Here is a 7,043-nt window from a genome sequence, read left to right as displayed (position 1 = left end):
TCACAAGTGTTTTAGTGACCAGGAAACTCAAAATCTTACATAAATTTTTCAACTGGGGAGTCAGCGTTATCAGTAGCCAGCACATGGGCCAAGTGTGAGCTGGTGACAGGCAATAGTAACTCACACCATCTCCCTTCTTCACAAACTGATTTAACTACAGCCTGTTTAGTAGCATTTCAGAAAAAGAGCAATAAATAGTGCCCTTGGCACTATGTCTAAGATCCTTACATCCAAGAGGAATAGAGATATATGTACACCATCATACAAGACCATCTATACTGGCCCAGGGAATAGGTCAGAAAACCTTCCATTTTAACAGGTTCTGGGATTAGATAGCAGAGCATAAAGGAGAAATGTGAATGAGGCTTTCATTTACAAAAACATAATGGTTCCTACAAATTAACCCAGTCCTGAAAATCTCCATAGTCTCTAAATCTTCAAACTTTCTGTAGTTGAACATGGCTAGTCATTTAAAGAGCTTCCCTAAGAAAGTCCCTCAAGTGGGCTAAAGCAGTCCATTCCCTAGAGAACAGATAGGCAAGGCACCTGGGATCTCAGAAAAAGAATTTTACTTGGAAGTCCTAGTGAACTGAGCAATAAAACTCATATATCTTGTTATTAATTAACTCAGTTTTTACATTTACGTGCAACAGATGCTAAGTGTTATTCTAGGAATGGTTGACAAATGATTTAAGGATTGAAGATATGCCTCTTTCAGGTGTACATTCTGCTTTTTTCAAGGTTGGAAAATAGACTCTATAAAAGAGAGGAAAGTTAAAAGCCAGCTAATCTGTTCTCTATCAAGATAGGGCAGAGGGATTATAACCATTTGCGGTAAATGCTTTCAGGTTCATCTCTGCTTGAAATGACCTCTTCTACAAAGTTTGCTGCCTCCAATCTCTCAGAAAGTTACCGACCGCCTTGAGAAGTTTAATCATGATTGCATGAGGAAAGTCAGTTTGTATGTTACAATGCAAATAAATGGCTAATCAATTCTGGGCTAGTATTTATCAGTTCGTTCCTACCCTGTCCAGTTATTAATTGTCCTCTTTCATAATCCAAGGTATGAACCCTTTTTAATCTATTACACCTTTAGCCAACAGGTTTTTAAAAGCCAACATTAAACATAATTCAAATTTTAAAGTAATAAAAGAGAAAAATCATGAGTTTGTAGTTTATAATTGAAGAAGCCTTTTTAAAACTTCATTTTTGTACTGTTTATTTTTTAACTTTTTTTTTTTTAAGAGAGATTTGCCTATAGGTTGCATGTGCTCTCCACAGACAAAGAAAGTGGGAAATCAGAGGGCATGGCCAAATCACAATCCCTTTTCCTCCATTCTTTCAGGAATTCAGGCACGCATACACACTTAACATGGGTTGTAAGCCACTGGTCCAGGACTCGAACCACAATTGACTATGGGGGAGTCCAGCAATGTAATTGTTATATCATCTGCTGGTCCCTTAAATTTCAGCACCCTTTCACAACTTCTTGGCAAAGATGTTTATTTTGCAATAGAAACATCATTCCTGGTCTATAATTAAGGAGAAAGAGAAAGAGAGAGAGAGAGAGAGAAAGAGAGAGAGAGAGAAGCAGAATAAGAAAGCACCCCCTGTGGGGAATGGTCTTCTTCTCCAGCTCTCCCAACTTTCAGGATTTGGGGCATGCATGCACATAAGCCCAGCATGTGTCTCAAGTGTCCAGTTGCAGGACTGGAAACATACAGTTAGTCATGTAGGATCCAGCTGCTTTAACCTCCATGCCAAGGTCTGACCCTGCACTGTTCATTTTTCACATCTTATTTTGGGATAGACTTTCCTAAATATTGATTTAACCAAATAGTACAAAAATAATTACCAATTTATTTATATAAAATTAGCATCTTTGGGCAAAGAATATAGTCTGCTATGTAATCAAGAACTATTTTATCCAGCTAATTTCTGGACATTTTTTGTATGTAGTTGTAAGAACATCAATTCCTAAAATAAATTTCCTTCCTAAATTTTGGGTCTTAGGGATACAAATGAATAGTGTTACTTCTTTTTCAGGAGAATGACTTTAAAATACTCTAAATAAAATGTTAATTATAATTTATTTATATGCAAGGGTGACAGGCAATAGTAACTCACACCATCTCCCTTCTTCACAAACTGATTTAACTACAGCCTGTTTAGTAGCATTTCAGAAAAAGAGCAATAAATAGTGCCCTTGGCACTATGTCTAAGATCCTTACATCCAAGAGGAATAGAGATATATGTACACCATCATACAAGACCATCTATACTGGCCCAGGGAATAGGTCAGAAAACCTTCCATTTTAACAGGTTCTGGGATTAGATAGCAGAGCATAAAGGAGAAATGTGAATGAGGCTTTCATTTACAAAAACATAATGGTTCCTACAAATTAACCCAGTCCTGAAAATCTCCATAGTCTCTAAATCTTCAAACTTTCTGTAGTTGAACATGGCTAGTCATTTAAAGAGCTTCCCTAAGAAAGTCCCTCAAGTGGGCTAAAGCAGTCCATTCCCTAGAGAACAGATAGGCAAGGCACCTGGGATCTCAGAAAAAGAATTTTACTTGGAAGTCCTAGTGAACTGAGCAATAAAACTCATATATCTTGTTATTAATTAACTCAGTTTTTACATTTACGTGCAACAGATGCTAAGTGTTATTCTAGGAATGGTTGACAAATGATTTAAGGATTGAAGATATGCCTCTTTCAGGTGTACATTCTGCTTTTTTCAAGGTTGGAAAATAGACTCTATAAAAGAGAGGAAAGTTAAAAGCCAGCTAATCTGTTCTCTATCAAGATAGGGCAGAGGGATTATAACCATTTGCGGTAAATGCTTTCAGGTTCATCTCTGCTTGAAATGACCTCTTCTACAAAGTTTGCTGCCTCCAATCTCTCAGAAAGTTACCGACCGCCTTGAGAAGTTTAATCATGATTGCATGAGGAAAGTCAGTTTGTATGTTACAATGCAAATAAATGGCTAATCAATTCTGGGCTAGTATTTATCAGTTCGTTCCTACCCTGTCCAGTTATTAATTGTCCTCTTATGAACCCTTTTTAATCTATTACACCTTTAGCCAACAGGTTTTTAAAAGCCAACATTAAACATAATTCAAATTTTAAAGTAATAAAAGAGAAAAATCATGAGTTTGTAGTTTATAATTGAAGAAGCCTTTTTAAAACTTCATTTTTGTACTGTTTATTTTTTAACTTTTTTTTTTTTATTTTTTTGTAATATGAAACTTAAATGTGTTTGCTAAATTTCTTCTCCTTCCATCTGTAATTTTCATAATTAACAATTTCCAGTACCCCCAGGCTGGGTTGCATTTTCTTTGTAGCTAGAAGATCAAATACTTAATTTGAATTGAATAAATCAGCAAGAAAATAGAACACCAAAGAAAGTGCTCAGCACCCTTTCACAACTTCTTGGCAAAGATGTTTATTTTGCAATAGAAACATCATTCCTGGTCTATAATTAAGGAGAAAGAGAGAGAGAGAGAGAGAGAGAGAAAGAGAGAGAGAGAGAAGCAGAATAAGAAAGCACCCCCTGTGGGGAATGGTCTTCTTCTCCAGCTCTCCCAACTTTCAGGATTTGGGGCATGCATGCACATAAGCCCAGCATGTGTCTCAAGTGTCCAGTTGCAGGACTGGAAACATACAGTTAGTCATGTAGGATCCAGCTGCTTTAACCTCCATGCCAAGGTCTGACCCTGCACTGTTCATTTTTCACATCTTATTTTGGGATAGACTTTCCTAAATATTGATTTAACCAAATAGTACAAAAATAATTACCAATTTATTTATATAAAATTAGCATCTTTGGGCAAAGAATATAGTCTGCTATGTAATCAAGAACTATTTTATCCAGCTAATTTCTGGACATTTTTTGTATGTAGTTGTAAGAACATCAATTCCTAAAATGAATTTCCTTCCTAAATTTTGGCTCTTAGGGATACAAGTGAATAGTGTTACTTCTTTTTCAGGAGAATGACTTTAAAATACTCTAAATAAAATGTTAATTATAATTTATTTATATGCAAGCAAGAAAAAGTACATGCATTTAAATATATATAATTCTGTGACTTGCAAATGACCTTAACATCTACATTAAAGATTAGAGATAATATTGAGACTCTAGGTAAAGATAATTACAGTGGAAAGACCTCAAATTAATATAAATCTAAGTAACATTCTTAAGAAAACTTGAGCTTAGGACTAAAACACATAGCAAAGATGATCAATGCTAGAATGATTTTAACTGTCTTTTTAAAAAATAAATAAGTAATCAGTTCTGCTCAGTTATTTCTCCTTCATTTCAATTTTTTAAGTTTCTTACTTCCTTTCATACAAGAGAAAGAGAAAGAGACAGGGATCCCTGACTGGTCCTTGCAGGACCACAGGCAGCCAGGACCACAGCTGACCCCTGGGCACCCCCAGTGTGTTCAGGTCACCTGGGAATCCAAACTCCAGCTTTCTTGTATGACATCAACACAGGCAGCAGCGCCTCACCACCTGTGCCACCACGGCTGTAGCTACAGCTGGCCACGTTTGATCAGGTAGATACTATAGTGTACATATGTCTGCTTGAAGTTTTCAACACCAGAGAAGAATATGTGGGGCATTTAAACACAAAATGAAGATGTAACAGTTTTGGGGAATGTTAAATAAAATCAAAGATGTGTCACTCCAAATGTTGTCTAGTAACTTGGTTTTGTTTACTCACCATATTTGAATTATAAAATAAAATATGAAAATAGTCCAATTCATCAATGAAGAAATTTAATGATCTGAGGAAATACATTTTATTTTATTTTATTCAAAGCATTAATACATGTTCATTTTCTTTTTTTTTTTTGTTTGTTTTTTTTTTTGGAGAGGTTTTTGCTATAGGACGCATGCACTCGCCAGAAAGACATAAAGCGACAGAGAGATAGAAAGTGAGAAATCACTCCCTCCACCCCAGGGGGATAGCCATGCCACAATCCCTTCTCCTCCATTCTCCTCTCAGGATCTTGGGCATGCACGTACACGTACCCGGCGTGAGTTTAAGCTACCGTGTACAGGACTCTAACTACGGTCAACTACATGAGAGTCCAGCGACATAGCCATTTCGCTAACTGCTGGTCCCAATACATGTTCATTTTCAAAACTTTGGTTTAAAATGCTCTGGATAACAATCCTTGACAACATGATCTACAATTTCCATCCAAAATAATGAAAAATACAAAAATGAGGACAACACATCGGTGCTGAAAGCCAGGAATGAGTATCAACTTATTTTTGGAATTAGAAGGAGATTTTCATTAATTAGAAAATTCAGTAACTAAACAAAAAAATAAAAATTATAGGCCAAGCTATCCCATTTAAAGAATGCACATCGAAAGAGGAAATAAAAAACAAGCTTCTGATTTATAAATACAGCTAGTAAATTATCTGCTCAATTGTTCACAAACTTTTTCAGAATCTAGATTAAACAGATGATTTTCTAAGAAAATGTAAATTATACAAACTTACTTCATATTAACTAAAGGTACTTATACCTTTACTGTATACAAAAGAAATTTTTTAGAGTTCAAAATTTACCTGATATAGGGAATTTCATAGGGGATAGTCTACAAAATTTTTAAGAAACATTTAATTGTAGTATTTCTTAAAATTTCCCACAGAAGAAAATAATAAGAGCTTCAAAGTTGTATTTTGAAACCAGAAAATATTGGTAATGCATATATAAGTTTACTCTAATTGAAGAAAACTAAAACAATTCTCATTACTTACATTGGTGGAAAATTATTCCCCAAAATTTAGCAAATAGATTTAATCCAGGATATAAGTAATTATGTTTCAATATTATGGAAATACAGTCCATTGTATGAATAGGTCATCTTAAAACTCATACAGTCATTTATTTTGAAAATTTATATACCTATATATTTAAATTGTCAAAGGATGGATATGTGCACCAGAGAGAGATGGAGAAATGCAGAGGGAAGGAGAAGGAACACTTCGGTGCGGCATGATTACGCCATAAGTCTTTCTCCTCCAGTTCTCCATCCCATTGAGACCTTGGCCATGCATGCACATACGTCCATGGGAGGTTCAGGTTCAATTTCTGGCTCATGCAACACTAGCCTGTTGTCCCAGTTACTCAACAGGCTGAGGAAGAAGATTAGTGACAGAGAGAGAGAGACCCTATTTTGGGACCAGCAGTTAGCATTATTTTATTTAATTTTATTTATTATTATTATCTTTAATTTGACCACAGAGAGACAGAGAGAGAGAAAATGAGACCTACCAGGTCCAGGACTCAAATGATGTCAGCCATGTGGGAATCCAGCACCTCAACCACCACACCACCTGCTGGCCCCAATAAAAAATATATTTCTAGGGACAAGCAGTTAGCGTAATGGCTATGTCACTGGACTCCCACGTAGTCGACCACAGTTCGAGTCCTGGACCCGGTGGCTTAAACTCACGCTGGGTGCGTGTGTGTGCGTGCCCAAGATCCTGAGGAGAAAATGGAGGAGAAAGGATTGTGGCATGGTCACCCCCCCGGGGGGGGATGATTTCTCACTTTCTGTCTCTCTGTCACTCTCTGTCTAGTGAGCACATGCACCCTATAGCAAAAACCTCTCAAAAAATAAAAAAAATAAATAAAACAGTAGCCTACTATTTCTTGTCATGTCATATGCTTATTTTTAGCATGCATTTTAACAATTAGTCAGACCATACTCATCTATTTTTTTTCCTTTTTAAATTTAAATGTATTTATTTACATTCATTCACTATATTACAGCAAACAAAATGAGATTTCCCATCCAGAATCCACTGTATACTTGCTCTATCAAGCACATCAACATACATGTTACCGTCAACAAATAATTTTCCATTTCATGTTTCCTATATATTTTGCTTTTTTTTTTTTGCCATCCTTGATTCTCTATGTCTCACCCTCTGCCATGTTCCATCTTCCTCCTACACTATCTCTGGTATCCTTTGTTGCTTCCTGTACCTTTTTCCCCCATTTTATTTATTGGC

Source organism: Tupaia chinensis, unplaced genomic scaffold, assembly GCF_000334495.1.
Source record: "Tupaia chinensis unplaced genomic scaffold, TupChi_1.0 Scaffold000093_1, whole genome shotgun sequence".
Taxonomy (NCBI): Eukaryota; Metazoa; Chordata; class Mammalia; order Scandentia; family Tupaiidae; genus Tupaia; species Tupaia belangeri.
This window is presented reverse-complemented; position numbering follows the sequence as displayed.